General features: G+C 45.9%; 1 protein-coding gene across 3 annotated transcripts in view; it reads left to right on the top strand.

Annotated features, from left to right (window-relative positions):
• The first annotated feature begins 1687 nt into the window (after positions 1–1687).
• The window catches only part of Mief1 (mitochondrial elongation factor 1), a 25632-nt gene continuing 15919 nt past the window's right edge, over positions 1688–11400 (top strand). The window contains exons 1-2 of one of the 3 annotated variants that reach the window (XM_029555119.1): positions 1688–1861; positions 3732–4079. The gene's annotated coding sequence lies outside the window, so the exon portion shown is untranslated. The remainder of the gene's footprint in view (positions 1862–3731; positions 4080–11400) is intronic. The other 2 variants (XM_029555117.1, XM_008851220.3) reach the window with 2 other exon arrangements.

Raw genomic sequence — 11400 nt, 5'->3', positions numbered from 1 at the left:
TAAAGCAGGGTGTGGTGGTGCACACCTTTGATCCCAGCACTTGGGAGGCAGAGGCAGTTGGATCTCTGTGAGTTCAAGGCCAGCCTGGTCTATATAGTGAGTTCCAGGACAGCTGGGGCTACAGGGAGACCCTGTCTCAAAAAGACCAAAAAAAAAAATTTTTTTTTTAAAAAGAACAGATGGAAGGAAGAGAGCAGTTGAGGAAGACACCTAACATTGACCTCTGGCCTCACCACATACATACAACATATATGCATGCCCAACTGAACACAAATACCTATAGATACCCACTCAACAGACAAAAAAAAAAAAAAATCCCTTTCCCTGGATGTCTCTGGCAATGCCAGCTTTTATACCTGAAGATCTGTGGCTGAGGGTTAGAGGAACTGGCACATATGCCAGGCACAGGAAGAGTGTAGTGTGTACTCTTGCTGCTGCCTACTGTTGTCACTTAAGCAGATGCTGCAGATTGGGGACCAATCTCATGCAGGGCTTTGTGCACTGATCCAGTCCCCACAAAACAGTCAGGCTGGTTTTTCTCAGACAGAAGTCTGGTCATGGCAGAAACTTCGCTTTACTGCTATTGGGACCAGGGCCAAGGTCTGGGCTGTAGTCTGGCTAGGCCATGTGAGGTCCACACCTGCCCCGCACTGTTACTTGGGAGCTCTGCAGCTGAGGAGCCCTCAGCCACAGGTATAATCTTCATTGCAGAAAATCCACTTGGGTTGCTCATCTCTCCAGCTGGCATGAGTCTGTTTCAAGTTCTGATGTTTTGGGTATTTTGTTGTTGTTTTGTCTTTAGCTGAGGCTAGTCTTAGATTCGATAGGCAGCTAAGAATGACTGTGAACTCCTGATCCTCCTGCTTCCACTTCCTGAGTGTTAGGAGTACAGGCAGCACCCACATGGTGGCTAACAACCACCCATAACTCCAGTTCCAGGGAATCTGACACCTTCTTCTGACCACTACAGTCATTGTAGGACACAGATGCACTTATACACATAAAAAAAGGCACAAGTTGAGTGGGTAGGGAGGAGGGTGTGGATTTGGGAGGAACTGGGCAAAGTGAGAATGCTCAAAATACACTGTATGAGATTCTCAGCTAATTAAAAAAAAGACAACAAAACCAAACAAAACGCACAAATCAGCGCTGGGGACGTAGCTCAACTGGTAGAGTGCCTGTCTAGCATGTGGAAGCCTGGGTTGGGTCTCCAGTGTCCCATAACCCGGGTCTGGTGGCCCACGCCTGTAATCCCAGTATTTGGAAGGTGGAAGCAGGAGGATCACAAGTTCAAGTCATTCTCAGCTATGTGGCGAGTTTGAGACCAGCCTGGGATACACCAGACTTTCAAAAAACGAAGCAAGAGAAAAAATTCAAACAAAATACAGATCTGGAAATGAAAAGAGGAAGTATGTTTTAGTTCTAGAGTCCCTCAGGTCCTGGCCGAGATAAGCGGACAGGCGGGGGTCTGGCCGGAGCCCCGGGGTAGGTTCGGGTCCCGCAGCAGGTGGAGAACAACGGCCCCGCGCCCGCTCCCTTCCGCTTCCTTCCACCCAATACCCACCAGGTCCAGTGCCCGCCCAGAGACTCCACCTAGCTGCGCGTCCGGGGCGTGTCAGGTGACGTCACGAAAGAAGGCGTCGCTCGGGTTGTGGGCGGAACCTCGAGACGAGGAGAGCCCGACGCTCCTCCCGACTGGAGGCGCCGAGCGGAAGTCCTTCCGTCTCTATGCTCTCTGCGCTTTCCCTCGGCTCCGCGACTGAGGTCGTGTCCCGGAAGTAAAGGGGCCATGTTGATGGGTGACCCCGAGAGAGGTACTGGGCGAGGCGAGACCTGAGGAGTGGTAGCACGCGGTCCGCGGGTGAGTGAGGGAGGGCGTGAGGGCAGCCCGGGATCGCCCGCTTCCGCTCGGACCGGGCCCGGCTACCTGCCCTGCGGGGGCCTCCGAGTCCCGCCCCGCCCCAGCCCCCCGTTTCTCCCGGCTCAGGCTGGTCCGGCCGGGTCCCGGGGTCTCCGCCCCGGCCGGTCACTGTGCGACCTTGCCGTTGCAGCCCTTGCGTGACGCTCGCCTTCTAGCTCATCCAGCGGCTCCGTGGTTCTGCATCACCGAAGACCCTTAGGGCCAAGCGGAGCCCCTCTGATGTGGGAAACCGGGACAGGGACGGGAGCTCTGCCCTGGCTCCCGAAGAGTTTAGCTAGGTCGGAAGCTGTGGCTCCTGACTTGGGCCCCCCTTTTTTTTTTGGTCTTCTTGAGACAGGATCTCCCTGTAGCCCCAGCTGTAGACCGGGTTGGCCTCGAACTCAGAGATCCGCCTGCCTTTGCCTCCTAAACGGTAGGGCTGAAGGCGTGCACAACCACGCCCGGCTTCAGATCCTTTTTTTTTTTTTCCCCCCCAGCCAATTTCTCTCCCACCCCTCAGACACATTTAGGTTTATACAAAGGGACGTTGGAAGGATTATTCCTTCTTTCACTGAACATAGTTTTGAGCCTAGTAGGTGCCGGGCACTGTGCTGGGAAAGTTTGTTGAGCATCTACAAGTGCTGCACACGTGTAAGACCCTACACAGATTCCCGGGCTGGCTGAATTGGGGTCGGGAGTGCCATCTTCCCCTTAACTGCTGTGGCCAGTGGGCAAGTGATTTCTGGGAATATCACTTTCCTCCAGTTAAAATGGGGATAATGGTGACACCGGGATTGTTGCTAGATGTGGAGTGTGCAGTGCTTAGTGCTTGCCTGGTGTGGGGTAACTGCACAGTGAGGAATCACTGATACTGTGGACCCTGATCTTTGGCTCATAGTTTCAATGTAGTTAATGGTGACAAAGCACTTTACAGATGATTACCTTGGGGCTTGTGTCTGTTCCTGAAGGAGGATGGTGGCAATTCATGTGTCACCCAGTGCAATGCTTATTGATGGCTATCACTGTGCCAAATACTGTTCTAAACATCTTCATCTACAGGAATTCATTTAATACTTAGACCAGATGTTTGGATAAAATACAATCTATCCTCATTTTACAGATAAGGAACTGAGGCAGGCACAGGGAGGCTAAGAGAGCTGCCCCGAAGCTCATAGATTGTGGTGCCAGGATGCAGATACGGCTGAGGCCTTGTCTGCAGCCACTCTAGGTCACACTTTATGGTAGAGTTCCATTACAGGTGCTTTACAGGAGTGGTTCTTAAAATAACTTTATGTGGTAGGTACTGTTCCCATAATGCCATTGTAATCTCTGATTTGGAAGCGAGGGAGCTGATGCTTAGCAGGATTAAGTACTGTATATAAAGTCCCATGGTGACTAGTTCGCGCAGCCAGGACTCAAGCCCATGCTGTCTACTTCCCAAGGCCTGGTGAGCCCCAGGCTGAACTCCTTTCCCCCTTCCCAGGGGCTAAGGGAGGGGTCTGCTCTTGGCTTACAGGGAGTCTTGAATCTGGGAGTAAAAACTCCAGAGCTGTCCTGGAGAGATGGTGCAGTGGTTAAGAGCACTGGCTGCTCTTTTCTGTTCCCAGCACCCACATGGCAGCTAACAACTATCTGTACCTCCAGTTCCAGGGAATCTGATGCTCTCATCTGTCCTTTGCATGCATTGCACACACACATGGGTGCACTTACATGCAGGTAAAATGCATATACACGTAAAATAAAAATAAAAAGAACCCCTGAACCACAGTGTCTAGAGACTCTGCTGTCATTAATTCTGATTCTTGGCTTCTGTGTGTTCCCTTCTGTTTAGAGTGTGACACCCAGCTCTTGTCAGTCCCCCATGGCCCCGTGGAGCCGAGAGGCGGTGCTGAGTCTCTACCGGGCTCTGCTGCGCCAGGGCCGAGAGCTTCGCTACACTGATCGAGACTTCTACTTTGCTTCCATTCGCCGGGAGTTCCGGAAAAATCAGAAGCTCGAGGATATAGAAGCCCGGGAGAAGCAGCTGGAAAAGGGCCTGGTCTTCCTCCATAGCAAACTAGGGGGACTTATTTAGATCCTCTTTTCCCCTCCTACCCTAATTTTAAGAGGACAAAGGTGCCTTCTGCAGATACTCCTGTGCTCTCCCACCCCACCCCACAGATGCATTAGGAAGCCTCAGGTAGGTAGCCCTTGTTCTTGGAGCTTGCTTTTTTTTTTGTTTAAATAGTTGAATGTTTGTTTAGAAGACAACATAAGAGGTGAGATCACTCCAGTGTTCTTGTAAAGGAGTTCAATCAGGAGACTTTTTTTTTGGTCTTATTGAGACAGGGTCTCCCTGTAGCCCCAGCTGTCCTGGAACTCACTATGTAGACCAGGCTGGCCTTGAACTCACAGAGATGCCTGCTTCTGCCTCCCAAGTGCTGGGATTAAAGGCGTGCACCACTATGCCCAGCTCGATTTTTATAATTAAAAAATTACGTGTATGAGTGTATAGTCTGCATGTATGTAAGTGCCCATTTCATGCAGTGCCCGTGGAGGTCATAAGAAGGCGTCAGATCCCCTGGAACTGGACAGCTGCTATGTGGGTACTGGGAACCGAACCCATGTCCTCTGCAAGAACAGCCAGTGCCCTTAACCACTGATCCATCTCTCTAGCCCTGAGCTTTCTTTTTTTTTCCTGGTGCCAAAAACTAGGAAAGGGAAGACCTTTCCTTCATGATCAGTCTGTCCTTTAGTCCTTAGAACTCTGTGAATAAAATACTGATGTGTTAATAAACTACAGACATGTTAATAGAACTGAGTCTTCCTGTTGAGAAAAACGGGCCCTGGATTTCTAGCTTCACCAGAACAGCATTACCATAATTTTATTTAGTGGAATATTTTATATTTGAAAATGTTAGAAGAGATACTGGTTAAAGATACTGGTTAGAGTTGGGTTCCAACCCAACTTGTCCTATCAGTTATACTGTATCACATCATGTCTTCTGAAACATAAGTGTATTGTTACAGCATAATTTGTAAAGCAAGCATAATGTTCAGTACCTGAGTTCAAAGCTTGACACTGCTAACTAGTACCTGTGGGATTTAGGGTAAGTCTGTAAACATTTCCAGGTGTTCATTATATCATCTGTGAAATGGAAATAACATACTTACCTCTTTAGGTTACAGTGAGAACTGACCTAGACAGTATATAATCAGCATTGAGGATGGCACTTGTAGGTGGTATGCTAGCCCTATTTTTTTTAAATTTTTTTATTTTTTGTCTTTTTGAGACAGTATTTCCTTGTAGCCCCAGCTGTCCTGGAACTCACTATGTAGACCAGGCTGGCCTTGAACTCACAGAGATCTACCTGCCTCTGCCTCCCAAGTGCTGGGATTAAAGGTGTGTGCCACCACGCCCGGCTTTTTAAAAAAATTTTTAAATTGCATTTATTTAGTGTGGGTATCAGTGCATGTGTGCCATGGTGTACATGTGGCAGTCAGAAGACTTGAGGGAGTCAGTACTCTGCTTTTATCATGGGGAATGGACATCATGAGGGTTGGTGGCAGTATCTACCCACTGAGCCATCTCACTGGCTCTTGGTCTATTTACTCTTGAGCCCATTGCCGTCAAGGAGTTCTACCACAACATAATAGTGGTCTTTAATTAGCAGCCTTTCAGAGGCCCTTGTATGGCCCTGGCATTCTGGTAGGCTTTGGGGATAGAGACTCAGACTGAGGAGATCAGTGCTAAGCCAGAGTGTTGCGTGAAAAAAACTACGGAGACAGGAATGAAGCTGGCTCTGTCTTGGGTTGGGTGGTAGGAAGGGATCATGGTAGTTAGAGAAGTTGAAGCTGGCTGGGCAGTAGGGCAAGAGTAAACTATGTGTGGAGGTGGAAACTGCACACTGTAGCCTGGAAACTTGAGTCTGCTGAGGCTAGAATGATACAGTTATGAGGAAAGGGGCTGGAGTTGAAGCTGTGCCAGGTGTGGAGGGGCCCTGTTACAGAGACTAGTAGCTAACTATGGGGGACCGTTACAAGCTTTCTAAGAAGGGAAAGACAGGGTCACATTTGTGTCTTGGAGTGTGCCAAGACAGTGTGGAGAAAATTGGTGAGAAATAATAGAAGCAGGGAATCTGGGCAGGTAGATAGAGGACCGAGATGGTGGTCACAGTACAACATGGACAGCAGTAGAACTTGGTGGCCAGTTGGTTGAGGGAGAAGAAAAGAGGGGCTGAAGGGTAGCTGCATAAAGCTGGGCATGGTGGTGCATGCCTGGAATCCCAGTATCCTACCTACCCAGAAAACTGAGGCAGGAGGATCATTAGTTTGAGGCCAGCCTGGGCAACATAGAGACTGTCTCAGAACAAGAAAGAGAAAAAAAAAGACTAAGTGTGATGTGATAGCCTTGCAAGTTGGGTAGAGTGTTCTGTCTGTACCAGAATGGAAGGCAGGAACCTTATATAACAGCTTTCTGCTCTCCTTGGCCACTTAACACTGAATGATAGACCTGCATTTGGCAGTGCAGGGCCAGAACAGGGTAATGACCATGAGAGCCTGCTGCACAGGGAGGTAGTGGGCTGAAGTAGTGAGTTATTGAGATGTATTTTTAATGTTTTGACTGTGAGTTGTATTAAACTTTGTCATCAAGGGAAAAATGAAAAGCTGAGAATGGTGGTACACACTTAACCTGCATTCAGGAAGAACCCAAGTTCACAGTCAGCCTGGGTGGCATAGTGAATTTCAGTCAGCCAGCCTGGGCTATACAGCAGACTCTTATCTGAAGAAAACAGAAACAAAAACAAGAGAACGATAAAAAAAATGCAAGTGAACACCATAATTAGTTCATTTATGTGGGAGATCCTTAATATACCAAATGGTGGGTCTTTGGGGCATAGCAGTGAGTGTACCAGAATGCTCCCGTGAAGCTTTGGCTTAGCTTAGAAGATGAGAAGAAAGTGGGGTTGCAAGCTGTATAGGAATCTTGTGGATTGGTTCTTCACAGCAATATAAACTCTGGGTTCAAACCCTGGCTGCACAACTTACTGATACAGTAAGTTATGCTGGGCTGGTTATTTTACATCTGCCTCAGTTTCTTTATGTTTATATTGGCGATGACAACCAGGTGTAGTGGCACATGCCTGTACCCAAGTGCTTGGAAGGTGGAGGCAGAAGGATCAGGAGTTCAAGGCTAGCCTTGGCTACATAGGGAGTATGAGGCCAGCCTGGTTACAGTTCTAAGGAGGGACTCATGGCTGACACCCCTATAACAAATGACGTTACCTATACAGGAAACTTAGAATGAAGGCCTGAAGACCCAGGTGAGTGACCATTTTTATGCCTAGGTTCAGTAACTGGACAGCTGTGTAGAAATCTGGAGAAGAGTTAAAATTAAAAAAAAAATTTTTTTTTGGTTGTTTTTGAAACAGGGTCTCCCTGTAGCCCCACCTGGCCTGATAGCTCACAGTTCTACCTGCTTCTGCCTCTCTAGGGCTGGGAGTAAAGGTGTGTACCACCATGCCCCACTTAAAGGTATTTTTTTTTTTTTTTTTAGTGTCAATACTGGAGTTTGAACCCAGGGCTTTGGGAATGATCAGCAAGTGTTCTACCACTGAGCTACATCTCTGGCCTGAAGTGTAATGTTTCCGGTTTGGCTTTGGGAAAAATGGGATTTGAGTTCTGTGACTCACCTTGGGAAAGAAGTCTAGTTTATTTTTATATTTTACATTATTTAGTTTGTCTGTGTCTGGAGGCCAGAGAACAGCTTCGTAGAGTCAGTTCTTTCTTTCTACCTTTAAAAAAATATATCTTAGCTGGGCATGGTGGCACACACCTTAATCCCAGCACTTGGAAGGCAGAGGCAGGTGGATCTCTGTGAGTTCAAGGCCAGCCTCCTCTACATAGTGAATTACAGAGCAGCTGAGGCTACAGGGAGACCCTGTTTCAAAAAAGACCAAAAACAAAACAACAAAAATTTTTATTTATTACTTTTATGTGTATGAATGTTTTGCCTGCATGTAAGTGCACCACATGCATGCAATGCCCTGCAGAGGCCAGAAGAGGGTGTTGGATGCCCTGGAACTGGAGTTACAGATGGTTGTTAGCTGCCATGTGGGTGCTGGGTCCTCTGCAAGAGCAGCCAGTGCTTTTAACCACTGAGCTGTCCCTCCAGTCCCTCCTACCTTTTACCATTTGCTGAGCCATGTCACTGACTTGAGGTCTAGTTTATACATCTTGCCTCTGAAGAGAGGAGGGTGGGACCTGTTGGAAACTGCTTGAGACCTCTGCTCTGGGGTCTTGCTTCCTAAGACCCACTATAGGTTAGTTATTCTCACATTTGCTCAAGTAGACATGGTTCTGAAAATGCCAAGTAAAGTAAATCTTCCAGTCCATGGTCCATGCTGTCCAGTTAGGAAGCTGCAAGGTCTTTACATCTTCACTAAGTGAGGCAGTAAGTTCTTTCTCATTTGTGCCTAGGGACATAGGTTAAATAAAACTTGCCGAGTGTTGGCAGAGCTGATTCTCCACAGCCTTGCCTACCAGGTCAGTGTTTTTTTTTTTTTTTTTTCAGTTTATTTATTTATTTATTTATTTATTTATTTATTTATTTATTTATTTATTTATTTATTTATTTATTTATTTATTTATTTATTTATTTATTTATTTATTTATTTATTTATTTATTTATTTATTTATTTATTTATTTAAACTTTTACAAAAACTTTATTGAGAATTTCATACGTGCCCATTCCCTCCCCTCCAACATTCCCCCCTCTGAAGAGGTAATCCTAAAATCTTTTAAGGATTAGATACAAGCTCCCAAATACTTTTGACATTTTTGGCCTTCTGAACAGAGTATGTTGTTAACAGGCCCAAGGACATTTTGACTTTTATCTAAGAAACTGGCTACATTTCTTTGGGGTCTTTTTACCCTAAATGCCTAGTCAGTTCCTACCTCCAATTCTTATCACACCATCCTCTGAAGGGGTTACCCAAATTGCCGATAGGAAATTGGGACACAGACCGCTCTGGCTTCTTCTATCCTGAACAGGGGGGGCACAGGGTGAGGCAATTGGATTACCCCTTCAGTGGGTCTATCTAAAAGACTCCCAAATTGCATAGAACTAGAAAAAAGTAGGAACAGGGCACTTTTCAAATGTTCATGTGAGAGTCCATTGGAGTTTCTTGACAGGGGCTTCCAAAAGCATCCCTCTATTGGGTTCTTCCTCATTTTTCTTTTGTCTTCCAAGGCTGGACTAGTTGGCTGGGAAGAGTAGCTGGATACTCAAGTAAGGGTCCAGTGATCCTGCTTGGCACTCCTTTAATGAATGAGCACAACTGTCAGCAAACCCATTTGTGACTATGTTTAGCGATCAGGCTCAGCCGAAGTTATGATCGTAGTTATTTCATGCAGAAGGGACTACTGTATAGCACCATCTTATTAAAAGGACCTGGAATTTAAAAGGATTTGGTGCCAGGAGCCACATATGAGGGAGAACATAACATTGTTTCTTTTTCTGAGTCTGTTACTTCACTTAGTATAACAGTTTCTAGATCCAGCCATTTACTTGAAAATTTCATTATTTCATCTTTCTTTACTGCTGAATAGAATGCCATTGTGTAAATATACTACATTTTTGTTAATCACTTATCAGTTGAGGGTCACTTAGGTTGCTTCCATCTCTTAGCTATTGTGAAAAGAGCAGCAATAAACATGGTTGTACAAGTGTCTCTACAATAGGATGAGTCCTTTGGGTATATGCCAAGGAGTGGTATTGTTAGGGTTCCAAACAGCAGCAGCTTCCCCCGACCCCAACAGGGACCTACAGACTTTTGGAGCCTGAAAAAGGGAACTGAGCTGATAAGCACCTTGGCCTTTGAAGTCAAGGGAAACAAACTCTGCTGAGAAGCAGCCTGCCTTTCCTCTGACCTCCAAAGATAAGATAAGCAGATTCTACCTGTTAACCAAAGATTTTAGAAGCTGTTTATCACAATAGCTTTTCTCAACCCTAATCCTACCTGGCAGACTGAACGGAGCCAGGTTTACAAGCCCTGCTTTTCCTGCTTCCCCCTCCCTGATTTTTCCCCCAAACACTCCCCCCTTCTACACCCTAAAGCCCCCATATATAAGTCCCAGCTCACAACCCGTGGGCTGACATTTTTCCCTTCCCCGAGGGAAAAGTGTCCTGTGCGAAATAAAGCTGTATCCCGCTGAGAATTCTATCTGTGCCTTGCTGCCTCCTCCATCCGCACGCTCTCTCTCCAACATTTTACCTATCAGGTATAACTGGGTCATATGGTGAGTTCATTTTTATTTTTTATTTTTTTTGGTCTTTTTGACACAGGGTCTCCCTGTAGCTCCAGCTCTCCTGGAACTCACTATGTAGACCAGGATGGCCTTGAACTCACAGAGATCCACCTGCCTCTGCCTCCCGAGTGCTGGGATTAAAGACGTGCGCCACCATGCCCTGCCATTTTTAGTTGTTTGAGTTCTCCACACTGTTTTCCATAGAGGCTGCATGAGTTTGCAATCCCACCAGCAGTGAATGAGTGTTCCCCTTTCTCCACATGCTTGCCAGCATTTAGTATCATTTGTTCTCTTGATCCTAGCCAGTCTGATTCAGGTAAGGTGATACCTTAGGGTGGTTTTAATTCGCATTTCCCTAATTACTAATGATGTTGAACACTTTTTGAGCTGTTTCTTAGTCATTTTTATTTCTTCCTTTGAGAACTCTCTGTTTAGATCTTTAGCCCATCTTTTAATTGGGTCAGTTGGTTTCTCAATTCCTCATTTTTTTGAGTTCATTTTAAATTCTGGTTATTAAACCTCTGTCAGATGTGTCACTGGTGAAGATTTTCTCCCATTCTGTGGTTTTCTGTTTGCTTCCTTGGTTGCCTCATTTGATGTACAGAAGCTTTTTAGTTTAATGAGGTCCCATTTGTTAATTATTGCCCTTGTTTCCTGAGCAATTGATGTCCAGTTTAGAAAATCCTTTCCTATGCCTATATCTTGTAGCTTTTTCCCAAAATTTTCTTCTAATAGTTTCAGAGTTTGAGGCTTTACATTGCGGTCTTTGAGCCATTTGGAATTGACTTTTGTCCAGGGTGAAAGGGGTTTAGTTTCATTCTTCTACATGTGGAGATCCAGTTTTGCTAGCACCATTTGCTGGACATGCTGTCTTTCCTCCAATTAATGTTCTTGGCCCCTTTGTCAAATATCAGGTGGCTGAAATTGCACTTACTCATATTTGGGTCTTCAATTTTGTTCCATTGATCTACGGGTCTATTTTTGTGCTAGTACCATGTTGTTTTTATGACTATAGCTCTGTAATACAGCTTAAAATCTGGTATAGTAATCCCCCCGGCATTGCTCTAAGTGCTCATGGTTGCTTTGGCTCTCCGAGGTCTTTTGTGCTTCCATATGAATCTTAGGATGTTTTTTTCCAATTCTGTGAAAAATGTCATGGGGATTTTGATTGGCATTGCATTGAATCTATAAATGGCTTTTGGTAGGATGG

The sequence above is a fragment of the Nannospalax galili genome, unplaced genomic scaffold (assembly GCF_000622305.1).
Source record: "Nannospalax galili isolate Female #2095 unplaced genomic scaffold, S.galili_v1.0 scaffold445, whole genome shotgun sequence".
Classification (NCBI taxonomy): domain Eukaryota; kingdom Metazoa; phylum Chordata; class Mammalia; order Rodentia; family Spalacidae; genus Nannospalax; species Nannospalax galili.
This window is presented reverse-complemented; position numbering and strand designations above follow the sequence as displayed.